Here is a 24,112-nt window from a genome sequence, read left to right as displayed (position 1 = left end):
TCCGTAGGTTGTGGTCTAGCTGCGCGTAAATGGGGGAAGCAGCGGGCGTGAGGATCTGCCAGCGGGAACGCAGGTGCCTGCTGCTTGGTTACCCGGCAGGGTGCATCTCCAGGGGCGGCCTTCTCCGCGGCCACCAGCACAGCCACCGGGCTCACCGCGTCTGCTTCTGCTTTTTCCTTCAGAGAACAGGTCTCAGGTTCCTTTTCGGGAGGCAGTGCCAGCCCCTCCACTGCCCATCTCCCTGCAGGAGGAGAAGTTACCACTCAGTTCTGTCCTTCCCAGGACTGAGGGAGGATCTTAGGTTTTATCCGTGGGAAAACTCATTTGATTTTTAATGATTTTCGTCACGGAAGTTAGCAGATTTTAGGAGGCTCTTAAGTGAATTGCCTAGAAATAAGGATGAGCTTCTCGGTTTACAGCGAAACTTAACCTGTCTTGACTGAAGACTTTGCTGAGATGTGGTCCCGGGAAGCGCTGAGCGGCCTGGCTCAGGAGCAGAGCATTGGAGAGCGTGGCAGAAAGGCTGCAGGGTCTGCTTTTTTTGTTGTTGTTGTTTTATTTTGTTTTTTGCGGTATGCGGGCCTCTCACTGTTGTGGCCTCTCCCGTCGCGGAGCACAGGCTCCGGACGCGCAGGCTCAGCGGCCATGGCTCACGGGCCCAGCCGCTCCGCAGCATGTGGGATCTTCCCGGACCGGGGCACGAACCCGTGTCCCCCGCATCGGCAGGCGGACCCCCAACCACTGCGCCACCAGGGAAGCCCAGAGGTCTGCTTTTTAAAGGTGTGGCACGTGAGACTACGTTACTGTTGGCATTTTGACCATTCTTTGTGTTTTAACGCGAATCGAAGTAAAGCGTACTTTTCCCTGATCACATTACAATAAACTTAGGTTTATTGTGTAGTCTGTGAAAGGAATAGAAGTGTGAATAAGAGAATAAGTGTTGCCCATAAGGCTATAGCCCAGTGGAGATCCCATTTGCATTTCAGCGCGGTCAAACTGTGCTCCTTGAGTTTACAAAATCCAGTCCGAATTCCACAGGACGTACTCTCTTAAAAACGCAACATATCCTGAATATCATGTTTCTTATAACAAGGTTTTAAAGATCACAGAATATTCCTGTGCTCTAAATGGGTCCCGCTGGGTTGGCCAGCCTCTTGCTTTGCTGCTAGACTCTCCTCTCCCCGGTGGGTTAGCGCTGAGTCTGCTTAGGTGAGGCGCCCCTGTGGGGAGCCGCCCCCGAGATCAGCGGTTACAACAGAAAAGGGCCATTTCACACTCGTCTCTGGGCCCGGCACGCTGAGCAGCAAGGCCTGACTGCAGAGGGGAGGGGCTCTGCCCCTCAAGGGCTCCGGAAGCTTCCGTTCACACCTGTTGGCCCCAGGTGAGACCGTGCCAGAGCCTGCCATCAAGGGACAGAGACGCATAACTCCTCTCAGAGGGCCCGCTACTATCTGGGGACAATCATGCAATCTACCCTGTTGGAAAGAGCACCCACTGTGATGAGCATCCTTGAGCAGCATAATTGTGCCACGTGCGAGCGTCCTGAGGCTGCTGCTACACAGCCCCGCAGAGGGGCCTCCACACAACAGACATTTATTCTCCCACAGTTCTGGAGGCTGGAACTCTGAAATCAAGGTGTCTGCAGGGCTGTGCTCTAGGGGAGGGTCTTTCCTGACCCTCCCAGCTTCTGGGGTGGCCGGCTGCCCTTGGCATCCCTTGGCTTGTGGCCACATCCCTCGTCTCGGCCTCTGCGGTCACACAGTTTCTCCCTGTGTGTGTCTCTGTGTCCAAATTTCTCTTTTAATAAGAATTCAGCTGTATTAGATTAGGATGACCAGAATGACCTCATCTTAACCAATTACATCTGCAATGACCCTATTTCCAAACAAGGTCACCTTCTGAGGTACTGCAGGCTAGGACTTCAACATATGAATTTTGAGGGGACACAATCCAACCTACAAAAGACTATGGACAGGAAAGTTTTCTTCTCCTCACCCAGACTGTGAAGCACTGGGGCGCGAGCCAGCCTGCCTTGGGGCCCCTCTGACCGAGGGTAACTCAGAAACATATAAAAGAAAATATTTCCTCTTGGGGTAGTGAATGCTTGGGAACCATCACAACTGAATGTAACAGATTACCCCCACCCCCCAAACTAGCAGCCTAAATGACAATGAACAATTACTACCTTGCACATTTCTTCTTTTTTTTTTTTGCATCAGAAATTCAGGAGCGGCCTGGCAGGGTGGCTCCAAGCCCACGGTCTCTCCTGAGGTTGCAGCCAAGCTGGCAGCTGGGGCTGCATCATCTGAAGGCCTGACCGAGGCTGGTCCACTTCCAAGATGGCATCCTCACGGGGCTCCTTGGGGCTGCTCACCTCCACCGGGAGTGAGCAACGCCAGAGGACACAGAATATGGTGAAAGCCAACACGTCCTTTATGATCTGCTTCTGGAAGTCACGCTCCACAGCTTCCACCAGATGTTATTGGTGTCACACGTCAGCCCGATTTAATGTGGGAGGGGCTCCTCAGGGTGTGACCGGCGGGAGTGGGGATCACTGGGGCCGCACAGGAGGCTGGACACCACGGTTGAGTTTCATCCAGGTGGTTCAACCATCCGAAGCTGAGAAGGGGGTGGATGATGAGGGCCGAGTGACCCAGGACTCCAGACCCTGAGTAACTGAAGACTGACCAGTGAGCAGGTGCTCACCTCGTCCAATCACATGCAAACATCCCTCCTTCATCCACCTATAGTGCTGGCTTTCAATCTCTCATCAGGATAGCACCTATGAACCCCTCTTTCTAACACCCCAAACCCACGAATTTTCCCCTCGAATGACTGCTCAGGATTTCCTCACCGGCTCCTTCTTTCTTGCCGGGCAAGGTAGTAAACTCAGCTGGTGTCCACCCTTCCTCTCCTCCTCCTTCCTCTCCTTCTCCATCTCCCCCCGCCACCCCTCCCCTCTTCCCTCTCCTTCCTCCCTGTCCACTCATGGGCTGCAGTGAGAGATGCTCCCGTCTTGCCATAGCCACTGATGCTATGGAGGGTCATCTGCTTTACTCAGAGCCTACTGATCTAAATGTTAATCACTTTTCTCCCAGAAATAGAAAACTCTATCCTACAATTTGTGTGGAATCTCAAGGGACACTGACTAGCCAAAGTGAAAAATCTTGAAAAAGAGAAACAAAGCTGGAGGTCTCACACTTCCTGATTTCAAAACATACTACAAAGCTACAGTAATCCAAGTGGTGTGCCATCAAGACAGATGTATAGATCAGTGGAACAGAGCAGAGAGCCCAGAAATAAACCCTCGCATATATATGGTCAGATTATTTTTGGAAAGAGTGCAAGACCATTCAATGGGGAAAGGACAGTCTTTTCAACAAATGGTGCTGGGGAAACTGGATACCCACATGCAAAAGAAGGAGGTTGGACCCTTACCTAATGCCACATACAGAAATAACTCAAAATGGATCAAAGACATAAATGTAAGACTTAAAATTATACAACTCTGAGGAGAAAACACAGGGGGAAATCTTCATGACACAGGATTTGGCAAAGATTTATTTGATATGATACCAAAAGGAAAAAAGAGATAAATTGGACTTCATAAAAATAAAAATACTTTCGTGCATTTTGAGAATGATGGGACACTATCAAGAGTGTGAAAGAGCAAACCACAGAATGGGAGAAATTATTTGTAAATTACATATCTGATCAGTGATTAGTGTCCAGAATGTAGAAAGAACTCCTTAAAACTTAACCAAAAAACTCCCAAACTGATTCAAAAATGGACAAAGAACTGGAAAAGATATTTTTCCAAAGAAGATATTCAAATGGCCAATAAGCACATGAAAAGGTGCTCAACGTCACTAATCATTAGGGAAATGCAAATCAAAACCGCAATGAGGTACCACCTCATACCCGTTAAGATGGCTACCCCGGAAAGAAAATAAATGTTGGGGAGAATGTGGAAAGACTGGAATCCTTGGACAGTGTTGGCGGGAATGTAAAATGGTGCAGCCACTATGGAAAACAATATGGTAGTTCCTCAAAAAATTAAAACTAGAACTACCATATGATCCAGCAATTCCACTTCTGTGTAAACACCCAAAAGAATTGAAAGCAGGGTTGAAGAGATATTTGCACACCCATGTTCACAGCAGCATTATTCACAATAGCTAAAACATAGGAGCAACCCAAGTGTCCACGGACAGATGAATGGATAAACAAAATGTGGTACATACACACACAATAGAATATTATTCAGCCTTAGAAAGGAAGGAAATTCTGATACGTGCTGCAACGCGGGTGAACCTTGAGGACATTATGCTCAGTGAAATAACTCAGTCACAAAAGGACAAATCCTGTATGATTCCACTTATATGAGGTCCCTAGAGCAGACAAATCCATGGAGACAGAAAGCAGGCTGGTGGGTGCCGGGGCTGGAGGGGGGGGATGGGGAGTTAGTGTTTCATGGGGACAGAGTTTCAGTTTGGGAAGATGAGGAAGTTCTGGAGATAATGGTGGTGGTGCTTTCACAGTATGAATGTACTTAACACCCCGAAGTGTACACTTAAAGGTGGTTAATTGTATGTTATGTGTATTTTACCACAATTTAAAAAAATGTTAATCACATCTGAAAAAATACCTTCATAGCAACATTTAGACTGGTTTTGGCCAAAAACTGAGTACACAGAGATGGAGTAGGGCCAGATTCCTGGAAGGGAAATTGGGTTCAGCTACCAAAACTGGAGAGGTTGGTGCTGAGTGGACAAACCCAAGGGGGGAGCAGGCAGTTAAAGACCCCTGGAGTGCGGTCCAGCCCCACGTGGGAGGTGGCGCTGGCGCTCGCCTTCTTGTTGGTGTTGCGGGAATCCCACACCCTGGATGGCTGTGTCTACTCGCTCTGGGGAGGGTTTAGGTAAGACTCACCTTAACAAGGCATCCCCTCCGGTCCTGTCATCCCCACAAAGCCTGAGGGGACCGGAGGCGACCCAGTGAGAGGGGGGTGGGGAGCACGGCGGAAGGGCAGGTCCCAGTGGGCTGCGAGCCTGCCACACCTTCCCCTGTGGAGGGTGTGCCCGCAGGGCCAGCGACCACGACTCCAGGAGCCGACCCTCTGGGGGCCATGGATCGCTGTCCTGGCTTCCTCCTGGGGGCAGTGCCCCCGAAGCCAGCCCTTTGTTCCTTGGGCCAGTGGGTGGCACTGAAAAGCAGGGCACTGGGGGACACGGCTCTGCCCAGAAACCTGTCCCAGCGACGGCTCAACTGCGGGCCACACACTGTGCTCCGCTCCCAGCGCCCACACCCCTCCCATCCTCAGAGATTTCTCCCTGACGGGCGGGCTTGAGCCCCTTTCCTGGCCACGCCTCCGCTGTGCAACCTTGGCGCCTGCGGCCCCGGGGGTGCGGTAAGAAGGATCGTTTCTGTTTTCATTGAAGTGGAAATGTGTTCCATCCACGCGGTGCTGTTATCACTTGGTGTTGAATTTCAAGTAAAATAAAAATTGAAATTCCCAGCACTGGCTCACCTGCAGTCACGAGCTCGCCTCTGTTTGCCACACGGCGAGTTACGTGTTCGTGGAATAGTCACCTGATGGGTTCAGAAATGTAATTATAGTGGGAAACGTAAATTAGCTGCTTTTGTGGAGCTGGATCCAAAGGTCGGGGGCTATGTGTCCTGTGTATGTGTCTCTGCACGTATGCATGTGTGCGCGTGCATGCATGTTCGTGTGTGTGTTCGCGTGCACGCATGTGCGTGTGTATGTGCACATGTTTACGTGCGTGTTAACACATGTGTGTGCGCGCACATGTGTGCGTGCACCCGTCCAGCAGGTATTTACTGAGTGAAACTCTCCTCTCACTCTACCTCCACCTGTTCCTGGGCAGAGCAGAGTAAACCAGCAGGACAGGCCTCTCTGTTTGGATGGGGCCCTGGGCCTGGCCTCACTCTTCTTGGCTACAGAGGGGGGTATGCTGGCATCAGGGAAGATGGAAGCCATCCCCAGGGACCCACCTTGGGATCTCATGCAGATTCTGCTCTTTGGGCCAGAGGAGTGAGTAGAGTAGTAATGGTGCCAAGCTGGATGGGCTTGGGCCCCCGGGTGCCCGGGAAGGCTTCATCGTGAATGGCCGCCTTGGGCCACTGGGCTGCCCTGGGCCTGGCCTCGCACCTTTGAGGCAGCGTCCAGCCAAGCCGACAGCAGTTGGTGAGAAGGTGGCTGATGCTGTTGGTTGCCAGGCAACCTTCCCCCCAGCTAAGCAAGCCCTGACTTTGCTCGGCCTTCAGGCAGCAGCAATGCACTCAGGGGAGGTGGTGCCTCCCCAGCTTGGTCTCCATGGGATGCAGCCAGTCCTGCAATTCAATTGGCCGCGCCGGAAACGGAGAGCCCCGAAGGGAACCGGCAGGCCACCCGGCCAATGGGACTCCGGGAAAGTCTGCCAGGAGCTGCTGGGAAATTGTCTCCCCTCTTATAAAGGACACAAGGCAAAGACTGGCTCCTGGAGGATTTCAGATGCTGACACATGAAGATGGGCTGCCTGGAACTTGGAGACGGCCTTGAAATCGCGAGGAGAAATCTTCATTGAGCCACAGATGGACCCACCTGCAACCAGCCTGCTTTTACAGTCCCTTGGATAAGAGAGAATTAATCCTTCGTTTTTCAGGCGCTTTTCAGCTGCTTTTCCATTCCAGCTGAGGACGTTCAGGTGGTTCCAGGAACAGGGAGCATCTCATGTGGAATCTGTACACTCGGTCCAGAGTCAAGGCTTGTTACCGTGACAGCATATTACCTTGTCCACTTTTCTACGGAGGGGACGCTGGCCTCATCACAGGAGTTGGTGAGACCTCCATCCTCCTCCATTTCCAGGAATGGCTCGAATGAGATGAGAACTCCTTCCTCACAGGTGATGCTCTGGCTGCCCACAGCGGAAGGAGGCACCTTCGGGGGGGTCTCGTGCCGCGCTGGACACTTTCCTGGGACCCCCACAGATTCATCTGTATATTCCTTTTTCAGTCAGAACTGCTCCTGGGTGTCAAAGTTTGGAATGCAACCCCAAGCTGGGGCTGGAGGTGCTCTGGCCTCTCCCGCAGAGGACGGCGGGGCCCCTCAGCCAGCCTCTGTCTGTGTTGGCTTAGAAGAGCGCTAGTCCAGCTCTCATTTTATTTGCCTGGAAAACAGGTTGGACCAGATCAGCGGTTACAAAATGTCTGTCACGGGTCCAATCTGGGTCACTGGATATGTTTTTCTTTCTTCTGTCTCTATAGTGTGTTAAAAAGGATTTTAAAATCATGAAATTTTTCATAAAAACCAGGGTGTCTGGTTTCCTTTAAAAGCCTGTATTCTGGCCAGGTGGAGCTCCGGTGAGAGCTGACTGCCACTAGGTGGTGGCTACTGCCTTCTGTGGGGCATGTGCCCTCCGTCAGGCCACAGTCCCCACCACTCCACACAGCCCTGCCACCAGTCCGGGCATAGTTGATGTTTGCAATACCTGTGCTGGCTTTCCCTCCCCTGGCCTTTTTCTACCCACTGCCTCATTCGCCCAACAACTATTTATTGAGTACCTGCTGCAGGCAGGCACACTCTGGGGCTAAACACACTGAGCGTAGACGCCTGGTACCTGCCTGGCACATCTGGGCTTATGGCCCTTGAGCCCAACTTTTTCAAGAGCTCCTGAGGTTTAATGGCCCGTGATCCTGCCCTTCCCTCCCCTGCAGTCACCGCACAGGCGTCTGGGATTGGCGGCCTGCAGGGGGCTGCGGGACCAGCTTCACTCACCTGGGCAGGCATTTGTACCCATAATGCCTTGGGATACTGCCAGGTGTGGTCTTCAAGGTTGAGGGCATCATGCCCGTCAAGTCACAAAGGGTCAGGGAGGAGGAGACCAAGGCCCAGCATTTCCCCTGCTGCTAACCGCTCCCTGCATTTCCTGTGAGGACCCCCTCTCTCCCTTTTCCTGGTGTTTCAGGTGACATCATCTGTGAACCCACAGGTGAGCATGTGATCGGGCCTGGTCAATCAGAGTGTCACCTTCCTCTAACCATCCAATTGGCTCAGGGAAAGCCACGTGACCCAGGCTGAGCCAACCAGGTGCGCCCAGAGCTCTACCTCAATGGTGGGAAAGAGGCTTCCTTTGTCTCAAGGGCTTGGACACTCTGCTGCTGGCATCTTGTCAGCAGGAGGGGAGAGCTGGGATGGAAATGGAGCCAGTGCGGTGGAATCAGAGTCAGGAGAGAGACTTGGTCTCCATGACACTGGTGGGGCGCCTGGATCAGGATGCGCCTGAAGTTCCTGCTGCGCCTGAAACTTTCGGCCACACGTGCCCATACATACCCTTCTCTGATTTAAGCCACTTTCAGCTGGGGTGACTGCCATTTACAGAGACCCACAACATTGTAAATCAACTCTACTCCAATAAAAATTTTTTTAAAAAGTAAAAAAAAAAAAAAAAGCCCTGCTTTTTTATCATTTCAACATGAGGAACTGAATGTCAGGGAAGAGAAGCCCACTGCCCAGGGGCTCGTGCTGAGCCATTGGTGAGAATCCCACCTCCCTGAGCCCCTGCTCCTGGCCTGCCAGCCCACGGAGGCCGGGGCTTCTCCCCACCTCTGTGCCGCCCGGGAGCATGTACCGCTGCTGTGGACAGCCTCTCCTCGCAGCTGGTGTGAGGCCAGGCCGGGCCGTCCCGTGGTGAGGAAGGAGCGTCCTGCCGCCACTGACGAGTCACCTTGGATGACCCTTGGATGACCCCTCCTCCGTCCCCTGGCTGCTGCAGGAAGGACGTGGGAGGCCACACCCCACCTTCTGAGCCTCCTTCAAAGGCGGTCACAGTTTCTTGAAGTCATCTTTGCAGAACTGGCCTCAAAGCCTCAAGTTCAAGGCCCCCACCCCACCCCCAGTGAGCTGCTCTGAAATAAGAGGTTTCATCTGAGAAAGAAAGTGAGAAGGCTGTGCTGAGAACCTGTGATGTTTTCGGGCTTCTGGGCCCAGCAGGGGAGGCTGAGGTGCACAAATGTTCAGAGAAAATGTGAAAGCTCCTTTTGTTTGAATTACACAAATTAAGAGGAAGCGGGGCTGAGGCCCATCTGCTGGTGCCCACGGAAGCACCTCCCTTTCCACCGCACCGCCCGAGACAAGGGCGTGTCCTGTGCTGCCCGGGCTGCCAGCATCCGTGCTGCTCTCAGTTGCAGACCCCCTCCCCAGCTCTGCCTTGTGCCTTCTCGGATGCCCGGAGGTGGTGGCCCGGCTCCTCAGCTCTGTTCCCTTTTCGTCCCAGGCTGAGCGAGGGAATTCCTGGGTCAGGCTGGAATGAGTAGCTCCCTCCCTTCCCATGCTGGCTGGGGCCAATCCAGGGCCAGCTCAGTACTCCTCTGTGCCCCCGCTCTCCAGAGATCTCCCACCAGAGGAAGCCTGTCGTTCTCTTCTGTTGAGTCCTGATTACTTGGCCCTTCTCATAATCTGATTGGAAGCCTGTGTCATCAGGGTTCCTTGGCACTGACATGGCCACTGGTCAGGGGGCTGGGATGCTGAGACCAAGGCATGGGTGCAGGGTCACCTGCCCATGCATCACAGTGTGTAGACCTGAGAGGGCTAGTCTCAAAGGCAGCACATAGCATTTGGGATTATGTTCAGCTGCACCTAACAGAAACTTGATTAAGCAAATAGGGACACAAAAACAGTGTAGGGCTCGAACAACTGCTTGAGGATGTCAGTGAGAACTCAGACTCACTTCCTTCTCTACCACCCTTAGTGTGTGTCTTTTTTTACCTCATGGCTACAAAATGGCTGCTGCCCTCCAAGCATTACATCTACATTCAAAACAGGAAGGAGGAAAAGGCGCCACACCTAAGTCAGAAAAAAGCTTTCCCAGAAATCCCCAGGAGATCTCTACTGATTGGGCCAAACTCTGTCACATGGCCATGCCTCACTATAAGGGCATCTGGGAAATGTAGTTTTTTTTTTTTGTTGTTGTTGTTGTTTAAATTATTTATTTATTTTAGCTGTGTTGGGTCTTCGTTTCTGTGTGAGGGCTTTCTCTAGTTGTGGCAAGCTGGGGCCACTCTTCATCACAGTGCACGGGCCTCTCACTATCGCGGCCTCTCCTATTGCGGAGCACAGGCTCCAGACGTGCAGGCTCAGTAGTTGTGGCTCACAGGCCTAGTTGCTCTGTGGCATGTGGGATCCTCCCAGACCAGGGCTCAAACCCGTGTTCCCTGCATTAGCAGGCAGATTCTCAACCACTGCGCCACCAGGGAAGCCCGGAAATGTAGTTTTGTACAGCTGTCCCACTGCCACCCAAACCAAATTAGGGTTCTGTTAGGAGGGGGAGACCGGATCTAGGTAGACAGTTGGCTGCTGCTGCCGCACACACTTTGGGGAGAAACCACATCAGGATGGAACAGACCATGGAACCAAGCAATCCGTCGAAAGAGGGGGCGTGAGGCCTGAAGTCAGCAGACCGGCGTGAGAGCAACAGTAGTGAATAAATGAAAATTGACATTTTTTGGTTCCTTAAAAGAAGTTAAGAGACTTTATTTTTAGAGCAGCTTTACGTTTACAGAAAGTTGAGGAGAAAGTACAGAGAGTTCCCAGATAGACCCTCTGCGCCAATATCTCCTCTTATGAACGTCTTACGTTAGTGGGTACACCAGTTACAACTGCTGAACAAATACGTCATTATTAACTGAAGTCTGTAGTCCAACAAGGATTCACCCTGTACGGTACATTCTATGGGTTTTGACAAATGCATGGTGTCATGTCTCCGCCACCATAGTGTCATACAGAAGAGTTTCACTGCCCTGCCTGGACCAATGCTAACTCTGTGTTTATTTAATCTTCATAAAACCCCACGAGGAAGGTTGTATTATTGCACCCATTTCACAGAAGAGGAAACTGAGGCACTGAGATGTGAACTGTATTAGCCCAGGGCCACCTGGCTACCCAGGATTAGATTTCAGTCTGGCTGATCTGAGCCTGAATTTGGAGCCACTGCCCTGTGCAGAACCAAAGGAGTGAGACCGCGCAGGGGTGTGGGGAGGTGGGGGTGGGAGTGGGCCGCGCAGGGGTGCAGGGGGGGTACCCTGAGCCTGAGATGGGCCCCGAAGCGCTGGACCCAGGCGGCCCCCTCCTGGCGTCTCTGCGACCTCCAGTGCTGCTGGGGGGTGGGGGACCCCATCCCACCGCCCACCTGTCCACCCACCTGTCAGGAAGCAGTCTCCAGGCAGAGGGAGCCAGCCCTTCCGAACAGAGAGATGTCCCACTGTTCTGTTCTGTTCTCTGTTATTTCTCCTGCAGAGGCAGAGAACAGAAGTATTTCAGATGTGAATTTATTCTTCTTTTCTGCTGCTCCAACTTGCCTGTTCATTCTCCAAGGCAGGGCAGGGCTGGCTGAGTCAACATCGTACCTGACAGCTGCATCAACAGCGCTTTGTCCGTAATTACTACACTTAGTCCAGGTGTCATTACCCATAATTTGAGGAGGGAAGTAATCACGTTTTTGCCTTGCAGTCTGCAGCTGCGACTTAGATGCACCGTCTCTTACTGCAGGAAGGTCCGGGACTCCCGAAGAACCTGGGAGGCTCGGGGGGCCGGGGCGCGTGCAGGTACTGTGCTGGGTTGAGGGGGGAGGCTCGGGGGGGCCGGGGCGCGTGCAGGTACTGTGCTGGGTTGAGGGGGGAGGCTCGGGGGGGGGCCGGGGCGCGTGCAGGTACTGTGCTGGGTTGAGGCTCGGGGGGGGGCCGGGGCGCGTGCAGGTACTGTGCTGGGCTGAGGGGGGAGGCTCGGAGGGGGGGCGGGGCGCGTGCAGGTACTGTGCTGGGTTGAGGGGGGAGGCTCGGGGGGGGCCGGGGCGCGTGCAGGTACTGTGCTGGGTTGAGGCTCGGGGGGGCCGGGGCGCGTGCAGGTACTGTGCTGGGCTGAGGGGGGAGGCTCGGAGGGGGGGCGGGGCGCGTGCAGGTACTGTGCTGGGTTGACGGGGGAGGCTCGGGGGGGGGCCGGGGCGCGTGCAGGTACTGTGCTGGGTTGAGGGGGGAGGCTGGGGGGGCGGGGCGCGTGCAGGTACTGTGCTGGGTTGAGGCTCGGGGGGGGCCGGGGCGCGTGCAGGTACTGTGCTGGGCTGAGGGGGGAGGCTCGGAGGGGGGGCGGGGCGCGTGCAGGTACTGTGCTGGGTTGAGGGGGGAGGCTCGGGGGGGGCCGGGGCGCGTGCAGGTACTGTGCTGGGTTGAGGGGGGAGGCTCGGGGGGGGCGGGGCGCGTGCAGGTACTGTGCTGGGTTGAGGCTCGGGGAGGGGGCGGGGCGCGTGCAGGTACTGTGCTGGGTTGAGGGGGGAGGCTGGGGGGGCGGGGCGCGTGCAGGTACTGTGCTGGGTTGAGGCGGGAGGCTCGGAGGGGGCGGGGCGCGTGCAGGTACTGTGCTGGGTTGAGTGGGGAGGCTCGGGGGGGGCCGGGGCGCGTGCAGGTACTGTGCTGGGTTGAGGGGGGAGGCTCGGGGGGGGCCGGGGCGCGTGCAGGTACTGTGCTGGGTTGAGGGGGGAGGCTGGGGGGGCGGGGCGCGTGCAGTTACTGTGCTGGGTTGAGGCTCGGGGAGGGGGCGGGGCGCGTGCAGGTACTGTGCTGGGTTGAGTGGGGAGGCTCGGGGGGGGGGCCGGGGCGCGTGCAGGTACTGTGCTGGGTTGAGGGGGGAGGCTCGGGGGCGGCCGGGGCGCGTGCAGGTACTGTGCTGGGTTGAGTCTCGGGGGGGCCGGGGCGCGTGCAGGTACTGTGCTGGGCTGAGGGGGGAGGCTCGGAGGGGGGGCGGGGCGCGTGCAGGTACTGTGCTGGGTTGAGGGGGGAGGCTCGGGGGGGCCGGGGCGCGTGCAGGTACTGTGCTGGGTTGAGTGGGGAGGCTCGGGGGGGCCGGGGCGCGTGCAGGTACTGTGCTGGGTTGAGGTGGGAGGCTCGGGGGGGGCCGGGGCGCGTGCAGGTACTGTGCTGGGCTGAGGGGGGAGGCTCAGAGGGGGGGCGGGGCGCGTGCAGGTACTGTGCTGGGTTGAGGGGGGAGGCTCGGGGGGGGGCCGGGGCGCGTGCAGGTACTGTGCTGGGTTGAGGGGGTGGAGCTGCACCCCTCGGCTCCATCCTGTTGGACCTTCTGGGGCTGCCCCAGGTCTGGGCTCTGTGGCGCTGTCAGACCGCGCCCCCCGGTCTGGCCGGGCATCCTGCCGGGCCCGTCCCAGGGGCTGCCTTCGCCTGCACACCCCGTGGACGCCTGCTGGAGCAGCACCTCCTATTTGCAGTAGGAGCTCCTGCCTTTGTAGGTGGACAGAACCATTACCTCGTGGTGTGGGAAGGACTCGCTTAGGGGGCCTCTCTTGTGATGGGAATGTAAGTACGCGGGCTCCCGAGGCGCAGCGGGCGCAGGACAGCACCGCCTCCAGGGAAGTGGTAACAGATGCACGGAGCCAGGATCTCGAAGAAGGGGCGTGCGCGGGAGTGTGGAGGGCTGTTCAGGGGAACGTGCACCGATGGGCCCATTTTCCAGGCTTGGCATCTTTTTAGCAATTTGCCAAGATAACCTGAATGAGAAGATGTAGAGAAAGCACGTGAAAGCAAACGCATCTTGCTGGACAAACGCGCAGGCGAGCCCGTCAGGGGTCGGACACGGGTGGCTTCATTGTGTTTCTGTCGCTGCTTCCCCACCAGCCAAAGATGCGCCCCACCGCACCCCGCCCTGCCCCCAGACCCCGCCCCCCCTGGAGGCGGGGCAGAGCCATGCCTTGTATATGTCGGTTTGCTTCTGCCCACTTTCTTTGAGACTCTAGGTTATCACGCATCCTCTGGTGGGATGTGTTTTCCAAAGATGGCTGCAACAGTATCTCCTTGTATCAGTCCCTGCGGCTGCTGTAACAAAGTACCACAGACTGAGAAGCTTCAACAACAGACATTTATAGTCTCTCTCAGTTCTGGAGGCTGGAAGTCTGACATGCAGGTGTCTGCAGGGCTGGTTTGTCCTGAGGCCTCTCTCCTTGGCGTGTAGACGGCTGTCTTCTCCCCGTGTCCTAGTCCCTTCTAATAAGGACACTTCTTAGAAGTGTACAGAAATCATGTTGTCTTAGGGCCCACCTTCATCTCAACGAGATCATCTACAAAGATCAGGTCACAGCTGACGTCCTGGGGTAGGACTCCATCGTATTTTTCTGGGGACACCAACGACACTCCATTTCCCATGCTCCCATTGAGCGGTGGGGTCCCTGTCCCCTCCCTGGGTAGAAGTGATGTCACATGACTTCGGGGTTAGGTCATAAAGGTGATGCTTGTCTCTGATCTCGGAACCTGACCTCCATGCTGTGAGGAAGCCCAGACGGCCCGCAGAGAGGCCACATGGGGGCAAACTGAGCCAACAGCTGGCAGCAACTCAGGGCCCCCCCGTCCACGCCGAGCCGCCCCGGCTGGTGCCTCATGGGACAGAGATGACCCTTCCCTGCCAATCTGCACCCACATGTATGTTTGTGAGCAAAATAGATGGTTGCTGTTGCTTCATGTCATTAATATTTGCTAGTTATGCAGCAGCAGATGCAACCCCGAGTAAGTGATTCCAAACCCCCAGGGAGGCCTCAGGTGGGGAGTATGGGGGCGGGACCTGGAGCTTGGAAGACAGGGGACAGGGTTCCTTCCAGCACACTGGCTGGCCAGAGTGGGAGTCTCCTTAGCTTCCTTCCAAACTAGCACGGCACCATGGTTTGGGGCCAACTGGCTGAGCCACACAGTACAGAGCCCAGGTGAGGCCCCGTCAGAGCCTCTGCGGGTCTGGACCAGCAGCCCACGGCGTCCATAGGACTGTGCAGGACCAGCGACCAACAGCGCCACCTCGTGGCACTAGGCACGCATCCCACTCACTTCTCTGCCCGTCCAGCCCTTGGAAACAGGGCTTTCCTTTGAACTGACACCCCCATCACTATGGTTTCAGGTGGCGGGGAAAGCCTCCAGGGAGATACGCTGGACTTACTGTGACCACAGTGAATCATACATCAATCCTAACTGAGAGAAACTCAGTTCAACCTGGATCCAGCCCCAAAGGGCTCATGTAACTGAAGGTTTAAGGACACACAGAGCTTCAGGCATAGCTTTATCCAGGTGCTGAATCCATGCTGTCGGGAGTCTTCCGTCCCCAGCTCCCAGCTCTGTCCTCTCTTGGGTGGGCTTCATCTCCAGGCAGGCTCTCGCCGTGAGGTGGCCCCTGGAGGTCTCTCTCCCTTTCTCTCTCTCTCCCATGCTCGCTCTCTCTCAATAGCTGAAGCAAGGATCCTAGGGTTGCGTCTGACCTTGCCTGACTGGGTCATGTCTTCTTTCCTGAACCAGTCCCTGGGCCAGGGGGTGGAATGTGCTGATTGGCCAGGACCCGATCCTGGAAGCAGGTAATGAGGTCAACCTCACCCACAGCTTGGGTACCGAGAGCTGCGGGGACGCCCCCAAGGGAAGCTGTGCTGCTGGTGCCCCACAGGAGGGGCACTGGCTTCTGAGCGGGCAAAGCACAGGTGTTTATTACACAGGGAGTGAGTCAGGTGTGTGACTGATGGTTAGCTGGAAACAAAGGGAAGATGTGTAATTTTCTGTGCCCTAGGCTGATAGACGGTCATCGCTGTTACCTGTGTCTGGAAACGGGGCTTCCTGACTCCGCGTGTCAGATGCAGGAGAGTGCCCGACCTCTCTGCCCATCTCTTCTCCTTCCCCACGCTTTGGCCCCGTTGCGGTGGGACCAGGCCCTCCTGCGTGTCTGCCGGGGGCTCCGGCTTATACTACTGATGACAGTGTCCCCAGGAAAGCCCTTGGGCTCCCCCCTCCTCCTTTGCCCTTCGCGCCAGCCAAGGAACAGAAGAGGTCAGGAGATGGGAGGAGGTGGTGATTCTGCTTCACGGCCGCGGGGGCTCCGTGGCTGAGCTATGCCCGGCAGCGTATTCATGAAGACCAGGCACAGCCTCCTAGTTGCTTAATGATGGGCTTCATTAAAAGGGAAGATCAGTAACCAGGGTAATAAAAGCTCAAAGATAATGGAAACAGTTAAACCGCTTTGTCCTATAGGTAACATAAAAGGATACATCCGTCTAATGAATGCTTCCTTGAAGCCAAGCTTCCTGGCTCTTCCATACGGACAATGTGGGTTGAATTAAAAATGATCATATGTGCAGTGCAGTGTCAAGACCACAGACAGAAGCTTCAGGAAGGGTAACATGCCCACTCTCACAATTTCCCTGATTTGGGTGTGAATCCCTTGTTCGGGGACCAACCCCTAAGGAGGGAACCACAGAGAGCCTGTCTGTGTCATGTATGTCTGTGTGGCCTGTGTCTGCCTTTTTATCATTCATTCACTCATTCAACAAACACTTGTATTCAGAAGATACAGTGATGAGTAGGGATGGATATTTTGGTTTTCAGGGGGCCTTCTAGTCTAGCAGGAGAGACAGACACTAATCAAGTAACCACATGATTACATTTCTATAAACTTTGGTAAGTGCTCTGAAAGAAAGCATATGGGACTACAAAGAGAAAAGCAGGAGATCCTGACATTCTGGGAGGGAGGCTAAGATTGGAAAGCTGAGCAGCAGCTAAGTTGATGGAAGGGAAACAGATGAGGCAGAGGGAACAGCACATGCAAAGGCCCTGAGGCAGGAGAGGGCCTGGCACATCCAAGGAATCACACGAGGACCAGGTGGTTAGAACACAGTGAGAAGGGAGAAGAGACGAGAGGTGAGGTGGGGGCAGCAGGCCTGGACCCCCGGGGCCTTGGAGACAACATCAAGGACTTGAGTATTATCCTTAAAGCAATAGGGGCTACTGGGACTGTGGGAGCAGAAGCAAACACGCCAAGCCGAGGTCCCGGGAGGACAGAGGGGCGGGGGAGGCCAGAGCGTGGGAGATGCACTCAGCTGCGCCTCAAGGTAAATTCTCAGGAACACTGGGCTCGCAGAAGCGCCGCTGCTTCTCCATCCACAGGGATGTGAGACATCCGGAAGATGTGACAGCAGGAACCGCTGGACTTGAGCGATTCTGCTGGTGGGGAGGGAAGTGGAGGTGTGAGCCTGGGAAGACTCCCCACCCAGTGGCCACACCTGAGTGAACTACCTGCCTGAATACCCAGCGACCCACGGCTCCCGCGGCACCTGCTAAACAAACACAGGTGCTTTCTCGTGAAGCAGGTCGCTGGGTTACCTGAGAGGAGGGAGACAGAACCTGACAGGCTCTCATGAACCCAACTCATCACCCAGTGGGAAGCAGGGCCCCAGAGAGGGCACCCCAGGAAGAGAAGCTTTGGTCTGGAGAGAGGTTTTTGTCCACCAGCAGCTGGACAGAGCTCAGGCTGAGGGCACCCGTGTTCCATGCCAAGCCCTCTGGAGCCCCGAGCTCTGGGCTGTCACACACCTGGGGGGTGACCGGTGCCGAGATGACTGTTGTCTGGCTTACCTGTGTCCAGTGGGCCATTTCTCAGGCTGGCCCTGACTTGTCCAAGATCTGAAAGGGCCGGGCATGTCTCCCAGCACATTCTCCTTCCTTCGTTAGATGTGTCTGCTCTGTCTCTGCCCGTGTTGTTCTAAGGAGGGCTCTCCACCAGGTGTGTCTCCCACCTGGGAAGGGAGGACGTGGTGCTGGACATCTCCCTGGGTGAGCCCAGCATCGCCATCATCACAGCTGATTGGCCAGAATGTGTCATGCGGCCATACCTTGCTGCAAGGGAGGCTGGGAAATGTAGTTTTTATCTGGGTTCTGTTACCAGGTTGCGGTCTGAGGAGACATTTGGAGAATGAACAGCTCTCAGACTTTGTTACAGAGCACAGCCCTATGGAGTGTGGGTCTGGGGGCTTGGCATGGAGGAAGCCAGGGGGAGGAGACAGCTGGCAAAGGATACCAGAGAACCCAGGCCCCGAAGCTCTGGTCTCCATCGCCCAAGAACTTCACTCCACTCTTCCCTGAGTTAGACTTCACGAGGTAACACATGCTGCTTCCAATTAGTGAGTTCAGGTTGGGTTTCCACCTCTTACCAGCAAGAGTCTGGATGGCATGTGGGCCAGAGGGTCAGCCTGGAGCTGAGGCTCCACACCCTCCCCGTGACCCTGCAACCTCCCCCCTCCCCCTCCCCCAGCCTGATGTCTCTGAGAAGCTTGGGCTCCACCCGGGCTGCTGCGTGGGACCCCCAGGGTGGCTCCTGCCGGCCTGTGCCGCGCTCACCCCTCACAAAAGACCCTTTACATGGCCCTCACCCGGTACCTTCCTCTGCACCAACCGGGCACTCGAGGCCACACAGCTGGCGGTGCCCCACCTCTCAGAGCACCTTCTGTTCTAGAATCCCCAGGGTTTCTCCTCTGTGGGGAGAGTGTTTGGCAAAGGCTTTTCTTTCTTTCTTTCCTTCTTTTTCGGTTTCTGTTTTAAAGGGCTGAAAGCAAGCTGTTATGTGTCACTGGAACATATGAAAGGAAGCACGTATTTTCCACACACAGTTGCTCCCAATTTCAGGCCTCAGGAATGCAAAGTTTCAGAAAGTAAACAGCAGCGAGACAGAACGTTCCAGATGGCAGGGCTGAGTTGGTGGAACGGGCTCCCTCGGAAGCTGGACCGTTCCCCGCGGAACAGAAGCCGCCTGAGTCACTCTCTGCAGTGGCTGGGAAACTGCCGCTTCTCTTCTTCCTCTTCTCCAGACGTCTCCCCAGGAGTCCAACCAAAGCGGGGAAGGACCATGAGACTCAAGTCCAGCCACCAGTATTTCCGTCTCCTGGGGGCGGAAGTGAAATATGGGTGCCTGGGACAGGGCGGTTCTTCCTATGGAGGACGTGAGATTGAGAGCAGGTGGGCCACAGAGGGCTCCCGGCTGGATTCCCACCAGGCAGACCCATGAATGACCATCAGGGACAGACCAAGTTTCCAAAATTCCATCCGTCCAGGGGCCGCTCTGTTGGTGGGAACCGTTGACCCACTAACTTCTTCCAGCCCATCTAGTTTTCCTGTGACCACAGCTGAGATGGTTCCAAAGTCCTCGGAGTTCTGGTGGCTCCAGGGCACCCAAAGGGTGGGGTAAATGAAGGATATTGCCTGCCGTAACAGTAAACAAGGGACGTTGCGGCCATCAAGCCATCACACTGCAGCTGCCCCGACTGTGAGCCCTGAGGGAACTCAGGCTAGAAACAGGATGCCCCCCATCTAGCAGTCACCTGCTGCAGCCACCCCCCACCCCTGACAGTGCACCCTGAGGGGACTCAGGATGGGAAAACACAGGACGCTGGCCCCAGAGAGCTGAGGTGCACATCAAAGGAATGACTCCAGTGAGCCCAGACTCTTGCATCTTCCCATACACAGAAAAGCACTAAATCCCTTAACTTGAAGTATCTGGGTTTCTTTAATCAACAGTAATCTTTTGATGTTCCATCTACCTGGTCTTTGTTGCACAAACTCCTACGTATCCTGGCGCCCCCCTCGCCTCTGCGGAGCAGCCTCTCACAGTTACCTGACATGCTGTGTCTTGGGCTTGAGTCCTCAGGGCTGTCTGCTAAATAAAACATACCCTCAACTTTTAGGCTGTGAGTTTTTTCGGTCGACAGTAGGGCGTGGGGTCTCCGTCTGCTTTTAAACACGTGGGGAGATCACACGGTCGTTGTACGTTACAGACCGACGGAACCCGCCGTGTGTTCTAAAGCTACTTTTATATAAGATTGAGAGTATTTAAGGCGATGAAATGTCAATGGTGCACGTCGAGGATTGTTCCCATTGTTATTTTTACTGGTGGCAGATTCAAAGCACTGAGGGGGTGGTGGGAGGGATCTGAGGACCCTCGGCACGGCAGCATCGCCAGGCCAGACTTCAGGAATTCTGGGGGATGGGCCTGGCCTCAAACGGCATGAAGGGGTCCATCCCTGAGCGTGTGTAGGTCTCACTTCAGGCCACCAGACTAACTGAAAGGACTTCAGGTAAATCTGAAGTTTCATCACACACAAAAGAGAAGAAAGAACTCCGTCTGTAGAAGAAGTCTGTGTTTTCAGGTTCCTTTGGCTTTGAGTGATGGAAAATCGACTTGAACTAACTTTGGCAAAGGAGGGATGTGTTGAAGGCGGTCTCGGGGACGCAAAGCAGGGGCAGATGGCGGGGCTTGGCTCTCCCGTGCCTGAGTCTCGAGTCTTGGGCTTTCAGCTCAGCTCCATCACACCGGGGTCTCCCTCCCAGGAAGGATGGGCTAACAGCCCCAGTCCCAGCGCCCTCAGGGTCTGAAGCCTCACTCTGTTCCCCCTGTGGAATAAAAACCTCCAAGGGCAGGACTTGGGCTGGGTTGGATCAATCTGCATGGATTATGTGTGGAAGTGGAGGCCGCCCTTGGAGCCCTTTGGTGGGACGGAGGGAGGTCCCCAAGGGAAGCGGGTGGGTGGGCTATGCTTGTGTCCAGCATCTGCTCTGCCCCACGACCCTCCCCTGTGCCTGCATCCCCTGGCTCAGGCACCACGGTCTTTCCTGGAACCAGCCAAGAGTGCCCCCAGGTTTCTCCAACGACAGCCTCCCTGTTGGCGTGCAGGTGCCCTTTCTCCACTCACGACTCTGATTGAGCTGAAGGGTCAGTATGCCTCAGCCTGGACAAATAGAGCTCATGTCTCCCTGCACATGTGACCCCTCCAGAGACAAGGACTCTGGGGTGACGACCCCTGCCGGGCTTGGCCAGACACTTCCGTCCCCACAGAGGTGGGCTTGGCCGAACCGGAGCCAGTGTAGAGGGGCTGTGCTGGGAGAGACATGCGTTCCTGGTGCTGGTTTTTGGATCCCTGATCAAGCTGTGCCTGAACCCCGCCTGTCTCTCACTTCACAGTTACAGGAGCTCATAAATTCCATCTACTCTGCTCAAGCCCCTCTGAGTTGGGTTTTCTGTTATTTGCCACACATAAAGTCCTGACCAACCCACCACATATTGCCTCAGAGCATTATATCAGCAAATGTAAAATACGCTAGCTGCTGGTAGAGATGCACTATGAAATTTCAAAATCTCAGAAAAATATTTACTTTCTGCATTAAAAAGCTCATGTCTCTATATGTACAATGGAATATCACTCAGCCATAAAAAAGAATGAAATAATACCATTTGCATCAACATGGATAGACCTAGAGATTATCATACTAAGTGAAGTAAGTCAGACAGAGAAAGACAAATACCGTGTGATATCACTTATGTGTGGAATCTAAAAGATGACACAAATGAACTTATCTATGAAACAGAAACAGACTCACAGACATACAAAACAAACTTATGGTTACCAAAGGGGAAAGGGGATAGGGGAGGGATAAGTTAGGAGTTTGGGATTAGCAGTACACACTACTGTATATAAAATAGATAAACAACAAGGTCCTACTGTAGAGCACAGGAAACTGTATTCAATATCCTGTAATAAAACATAATGGGCAAGAATACGACAAAGAATATATATATGCGGGTATATCTGTATCTATATCTATAGCTGAATCGCTTTGTTGAATACCAGAAACGAACACAACATTGTAAATCAACTCTACTTCAATTAAAAAAAAAAAAAAGTAAAAAAACCCAAAAAAGCTCATGTCATTATTCAGTGTAGGTCATCAGGGTCAGTGACCCAGGCTCCTCTTGTGTCTTGCAGCTCTGTCCTCCTCTGGCCCTCTGAATCCTCTCCATTCAGCCAGCGGTGGGGACAGAGCCAGGATCATCAGGTCCAGGCCTGGAAGGGAAGCCCATCGTCTCCGCTCACACATCATTGGTCAGAACTCTGTCACATGGCTACACCTGGCAGCAGGGGAGTCTGGGAAATGTAGTCCAGCTGTATGTCCAGGTAGCCGAGGAGAGAAGGCAGGCTCCGCCCAGCTTTGCTGCTGATCTGCCCGTCTGTGGGTTTGCTCCTTGCCATATGCCGAACTGATGCTCAGAGCTGGGCCACACCCCCTGCTCCCTCTCCAGCCTGGATGTCGAGCTGACCGGCCCCAAATTCCTCACTATTCAGCCCGTGTTATGTAGCATGCCTCACCTGGGACCCTTGTTAGATTGACAGAGGCACGTGGAAGGTTCTGAGAAAATCTGGTCACGTTTTTGTGGAAACATTCGAGGCACGTAGCAAAGGGAAGCTGTCCCCACTGATAAGCTAATAGATCAACTATTTCTAAGCGCAGCAGCAGAGGCAGCCCTGTCTGCATTATCGAGGACGTTCAGGGCTGCCTGGGGAGGGAGAGAAGCTTAGCAAAGTCATTTCAGAGCCTGGGCTGCTTCCTGATGACAAGTCGGGATTCCTGTTTTAATCATTGCTTGTCCAGCGGGGCCCAGACTCCCCGCCCCCGGGGGAAGCCAGCTTTAGAAGCCAGTGTGCAGCAATTGTCTTTCTCTGGACTGGTCTGGAAAACGTGAAAGGATAATAGTCAGCATCACACAGAATTCTCAGTGAGTCCCAAGCCCACTCCTAGACCCGCTCCTCACATCTATCTGTTTACGTAGTTTTATTCCTGCTCACTTCCTTCTTCCTTCCTGAGCTCGCTTGGGGAGAGGCAGGGAACGAAGCATTTAGACCCACGGCATCGTCGGAACTGCTAGGCGTGGGGGTACTGGCAGGAGGAGAGGAGACTTAAGTTCATCTACTTGAGGAAGGGTTTCTTTGGGAAGGAATTGCGGTGCTCGTTCAGTCACTGTCCCTGATCCCCTCTGGCCTCTCTCCCGCCAGGACACAGAGTCTAGTACTGGGGGCCGTGGGGAGGCGTGTGGAGGAGAGAGGAGGGAAGGAGAGGGGGTCCTGGGCGTTTGACGGGCTGGGGGAAAGGATGGGGACCCTTGGTTCTTGGCCTGGGGACTCAGGGCATGGCAGCTAGGGGTCTGGGGGGTCTGACTTATGGTGCAACGAGAGGGTCAGTCCACCTGTGCTTTCACGTCTGTTTCTAATTATTTGCCGCGTCTGTAGGTCGGTCAGTCTCTTGGTGCCAGTTTCGCCTATGAAATTATTGGAATCTCCACCTTATTTATCCACTGGGGCAACTGGGAGCCTCCAAGGAAACAAGCTCTGCAGTGAAAGCCCCCATAACACATCTTGTCCTGCACACGTGTGTCTCAGGTGATGGCTGTTGTGGCCAGTGCGTGTGGACTGTGTGTGGGAAGAAGGTCCAGACTCTCTTTCATCCTTTCACCTTCAGATTTTACAGATGAGAAAATCTGACACTTGTCTCTGGGACCAGTACTTCTGAAACAACAAGAAAAATAGTACCTGGGGGACCACGGCCATCTGACATGGTAACTTGGTCAGCTTGAGCTGAGCGGAGGGTGGCCAAGCAGGGGAGTCAGGAGGTGAGGGCACAGGTGTCCTGCCCAAAAGCTCCACTCGCCCGGGGCTGTGAGTCTGGGGTCTTGGGTCTCAGCACGACTCCCTGGGGCAGAGGCACGGACGTGGTCCCGTGCTGCCTCTAGGGATGTATCAGGGTGTCTGGGGGCCACCAACCTTTCCCAGCCATAACTCCCTCCCAAGGAAGCAGCGCTCATCCCCAGAGGGCACAGCTGGCTTAGCTGGAAACCTTCGCGGCCAGACCACCACGGTGAAGCAGTCCCCAGGGTCGCGAGAACATGCTGGTCCCTGTGGCCCAGGAGTCCCAACTAGAGCTGGGCGGGGTGGGGTCAGGGCAGGACCCAGACCCTGGAGTGTCCACCTCTTGCTGGTTCTGGGGAGGCAACTTGGGTCACAGTGTGTGCGTTATTTCATCGAGGCCGGTACAATTATCCCACTTCTCCAGGAAGGAAATTGAAGCTGAGAGGATAAAGTGACCTTCGAGCCCTGGGCTGGAACATTTCCAGAAATGTCTTCTGGGAAAGGAGCCGAATATTCCAAGGCTATTTTGATTGTAAGTGACAGAAACCCAACTCAAAATGGCAGAAGAGCAGATTTATTGGTCATGAGAGTGGATTCAGGCACAGCTGGGTGCAGGGGTTCAAGTGCTCCCAGGGCCGGTACTTCCCTGGCAGTGCAGTGGTTGAGAATCCCCCTGCCAATGCAGGGGACATGGGTTTGATCCCTGTTCCCGGAAGATCCCACATGCCACAGAGCAATGAAGCCCATGCACCACAACTACTGAGCCCGTGTTCCACAGCTACTGAAACCCACACACCTAGAGCCCATGC

General features: G+C 54.8%; 2 long non-coding RNA genes across 2 annotated transcripts; both read left to right on the top strand.

The window, feature by feature from the left end:
• The first annotated feature begins 13,731 nt into the window (after window positions 1-13,731).
• On the top strand, window positions 13,732-17,448 carry LOC125961234 (uncharacterized). Its single transcript, XR_007471663.1, has 3 exons — window positions 13,732-14,472; window positions 15,331-15,386; window positions 15,593-17,448. It is a non-coding gene; the product is annotated as an uncharacterized LOC125961234 (long non-coding RNA).
• A 292-nt stretch (window positions 17,449-17,740) lies between these two features.
• On the top strand, window positions 17,741-19,525 carry LOC125961235 (uncharacterized). The gene is made up of 2 exons (XR_007471664.1): window positions 17,741-17,952; window positions 18,396-19,525. It is a non-coding gene; the product is annotated as an uncharacterized LOC125961235 (long non-coding RNA).
• Window positions 19,526-24,112: the final 4,587 nt, after the last annotated feature.

The sequence above is a fragment of the Orcinus orca genome, chromosome 15 (genome assembly GCF_937001465.1).
Source record: "Orcinus orca chromosome 15, mOrcOrc1.1, whole genome shotgun sequence".
Classification (NCBI taxonomy): domain Eukaryota; kingdom Metazoa; phylum Chordata; class Mammalia; order Artiodactyla; family Delphinidae; genus Orcinus; species Orcinus orca.
This window is presented reverse-complemented; position numbering and strand designations above follow the sequence as displayed.